Source organism: Ursus maritimus (genome assembly GCF_017311325.1).
Source record: "Ursus maritimus isolate PB19 chromosome X unlocalized genomic scaffold, ASM1731132v1 scaffold_X1, whole genome shotgun sequence".
Classification (NCBI taxonomy): Eukaryota; Metazoa; Chordata; class Mammalia; order Carnivora; family Ursidae; genus Ursus; species Ursus maritimus.
Genome location: NW_024423319.1, coordinates 4447655 through 4451795, shown reverse-complemented (window position 1 = coordinate 4451795; position 4141 = coordinate 4447655). Strand labels below are relative to the sequence as shown.

Below are 4141 nucleotides of genomic sequence, written 5' to 3'. Positions count from 1 at the left end.
ATTTCATTAATTTTGGTATAAAGTACATGGTGTGATATTATGGGTTTAAAATTGCCACGCTCCTGTAGGAAATATCCAGGACATATGGGTTTATCACATCTATATGTGTACTACAGCTCATGCTACTAGGATTTAATCATCTCTTTTTAAGAGTGTATCCTTGCTTTGTAGGACTAGCTTAGCCCCAGTAAAACATATTTTAAAAGCTTTTATTTTTTTAAGATTTTACTTATTTATTTTTGTAAGAGAGAGCACCAGCATGGGGAAGAGGCAGAGGGAGAGGGAAAAGCAGACTCCCTGCTGAGTAGGGAGCCTCCATGGGGCTCAATCCCAGAACCCTGGGATCATGACCTGAGCCAAAGGCAGACCCTTAATCAACTAAGCCACCTAGGTGCCCCCAAAAGCTTTTAAAGCTAAAAATTAAACTTAAATGTATTTGTTTATGTTAGAATCTGGCTAGACTCCACTTTCTTTTGTTTCTGTTAGAACTGACATTAAAATATTTACAACTTGAGTTTTTAGTCCCCTACTCTTTTATTTTTTTTCTGAGTACAATGTACTTCACAATACAAATTTAAAGAATTTTTAAAGCATGAAATAATATACAGTTTTCAAATACTTTTTTCCCACATGATGTGACCATCCACCAGTGTTTTTTTTAAAGATTTTATTTATTTATTTATTTATTTATTTATTTATTTATTTTTGAGAGAGAGAGCAGGGGGAGGGGCAGAGGGAGAGGGAGAAGCAGACTGCCCCTGAGTGGGAAGCCTGACACGGGGCTCAATCCCAGGATCCTGGGATCATGACCTGAGCCAAAGGTCAAAGGCAGACGCTCAATCAACTGAGCTACCCAGGCGCCCTGGTTCTCTATTCTTTTAAACTGCAAAGGATCAATGTGGTTCTCACAGTGGCAGCACTGGCCTAGAATTGGGAGTGTAATGTTTACTATGAAGGTGGCCTTGAAACTCAAACTATAGGACTGGAGTTGACCTTGATTATTCAAGCCTGTAACCCACTCAAATAGTTACTCAAGAAAGCTATCCTCTCCATTTGTAAGTGGAAATAACATTTATTAAAAGATGAGCCATAGAGTATGGTTAAGTTTGCCAGAATTCCATAAACAGGTCATAGTCAGAAGATGAGATAATGTATCAGTGCTGTGCAGCCTGCAGTATGGAATCATCATGGGCTGTTAGAGCCAGAAAGAAGCCATCTACTATAACCTCACTTTAAAGATGAAGAGCCTGAGGTTGAGGGTGGGGAAGCAACTTGTCCAAGGTCATACACTGGGTCAGAGTATAGATCCTAAGTCTCCTAAACCTGAATCCATTGCATTGTTTTCCTCAACTTCATTGCACTGCATTATGTTTAGTTCCTATATCCTTTGGTAATATTGCACCTGTCCAGTTTGTTTATTCAATCACACTCAACAAAGATTCTCTGAGCACTTTCTTTGTGCTGGACAATATTCTGAGTTCTGGAGATAAAGCCATAAGTAAGAGAGACAAAGTCCTTACCCTTATTCTAACTTGGGAGTCTGGAGGCAACATTAACAACAAATCTAGATAAGAATAAGTACCCCCCCAATCTCACACAGGGTAAAAGCCAGTGGCTTACAAGGCTCCACATGGTATGGACAGCATTCCCCCCGCCCCATGACCTCTCTGACCACCTCTCCTATGATCCCTCTTAATCACTCCACTCCAGCCACACACACCCACAGACATGCCAGGCATTCTCCTTTATCAGGAGAGGAGACTTTGCACTTACTGAGCTGCCAAAAACATTCTTCTCCAAGGTATCTGCATAGCTCACTCTTCACCTTCTTCAGATCTTGCGTAAATATTATCTTCTAAGTAAAGCCACCTCTGAGCACCTTCTTTAAAATTGCAACCCCAGCAGTCACTGCCACCCCAGCACTCCCTACCCTCCTTCCCTGCTTTAATTTGTTTCTTAGCATTTGTACTATCTGATAGATTGCATGTTTTTATTTGTTTGTTGGCTGTCTCCCTCCCCTAGAATTTAGCTCCACGTGGGGAGGAGCTGTCCACTATATCCCCACATACCTAGAAAAGACGCATATAGTAGGCACTCAGTAAATATTTGTGGAATTTGTGAGTGAATATGAATAAAAGAAAGAAGGGCCAACGTGATAGAGAGTGGCTGGCTAGATTAGTCTGGTCCAAGAAGTCCAGAAACATCAGAACTTAATGACAAAAGGAAGCAGCCACAGGAAGATCTGGAAGCAGAGGATCCCAGGCACAGGGTACAGTAAGTGCAAAGACCCTAGGGTGGGATGAGCTTGGCATGTTAGAGGAAAAGAATAAAGGCTAGTACCTAGAGCCCAGTGAGAAGGAAAGTGGTATGAGATGGGGTTAGAGAGATAGCTAGGGGTCGGATCATGTTAGGGCCTGTGATAGACAGTAGAAATGAGCATGGATTACTTTTGGGGTTGCTGTAGGAATCCTACGGAGGATTTTCAGCAGAGAAGTAATATAATCTAACTTATGAATTTAAAAAAATCCCTCTGGCTACTGTTTGGAGAATGAACTGAGTAAAGATAGGATTAAAGCAGGTAGAACAGTCTGGAGGCTTTCATAGCAATCCAGCCAAGAAATGATGGTGGCTTGGACCAGGGGTGTAGCCATGGAGGTGGTAATAAGTGAACAGATACAGAATGTATTTTGAAAGTAGAATCAGCAGGAACTGCTAATGGAGTGGATGTTGGAAGTGAGGAAAATGGAAAAGTCAAGGGTGATTCCTACAATTTTGGCTTGAGCAACTAAGTGGCTTGTGGTCCATGTTGTGAGACAGGAAGGGGAGCAAAGGTAGAGAGGGGAGAGGTAACAAGAATTCTGTTTGGGCTATGGGAGACTGAGGCCATTAGACACTCAAGTTCAACGATCACATGAGCAGTGGGATAGTTAAGTCTAGAATTCAGTGGGGAGGTCAGGGCTGGCAATACAAATTCTTTTTTTTAATGATTTCTTTATTATATTATGTTAGTCACCATACAGTACATCCCCGGTTTCCGATATAAAGTTCGATGATTCATTAGTTGCGTATAACACCCAGTGCACCACGCAATACGTGCCCTCCTTACTACCCATCACCAGCTTATCCCATTCCCCCACCCCCCTCTGCTCTGAGGCCCTCAGTTTGTTTCTCATAGTCCATAGTCTCTCATGCTTCATTCCCCCTTCTGATTACCCCCCCTTCTTTATCCCTTTCTTCCCCTACCGATCATCCTATTTCTTATGTTCCATAGATGAGAGAAATCATATGATATTTGTCTTTCTCTGCTTGATTTATTTCATGTAGCATTATCTCCTCCAGTGCCGTCCATGTTGCAGCAAATGTTGAGAATTCGTTCTTTCTGATAGCTGAGTAATATTCCATTGTATATATGGACCACAACTTCTTAATCCAGTCATCTGTTGAAGGGCATCTCAGCTCCTTCCACGATTTAGCTATTGTGGACAATGCTGCTATGAACATTGGGGTGCATATGGCCCTTCTCTTCACTACGTCTGTATCTTTGGGGTAAAAACCCAGTAGTGCAATGGCTGGGTCATAGGGTAGCTCAATTTTTAACTTTTTAAGGGACCTCCACACTGTTTTCCAGAGTGGCTGTACCAACTTGCATTCCCACCAACAATGTAGGAGGGATCCCCTTTCTCCACATCCTCTCCAACAATTGTTGTTTCCTGCCTTGTCTATTTTTGCCATGCTAACTGGTGTAAGGTGGTATCTCAGTGTGGTTTTGATTTGAATTTCCCTGATGGCTAATGATGAGGAACATTTTTTCATGTCTCTGTTAGACACTTGTATGTCTTCATTGGAAAAGTGTCTGTTCATATCTTCCGCCCATTTTTTGATTTGATTATTTGTTTCATGTGTATTGAGTTTGAGAAATTCTTTGTAGATCTTGGATACCAGTCTTTTATCTGTAGTGTCATTTGCAAATATCTTCTCCCATTCCATGGGCTGCCTCTTAGTTTTTTTGACTGTTTCCTTGGCTGTGCAGAAGCTTTTTATCTTGATGAAGTCCCACAAGTTCATGTTATCTTTTGTTTCTCTTGCCTTTGGGGATGTGTCATGAAAAAGGTTGCTTTGGCTGATGTCGTAGAGGTTGCTG

At 41.7% G+C, this 4141-nt stretch overlaps 1 protein-coding gene across 1 annotated transcript in view; it reads left to right on the top strand.

Annotated features, from left to right (window-relative positions):
* LOC103672961 (fibrous sheath-interacting protein 2-like) overlaps positions 1-4141 on the top strand; it is a 79543-nt gene that overhangs the window by 60947 nt on the left and 14455 nt on the right. The window lies entirely within an intron of this gene.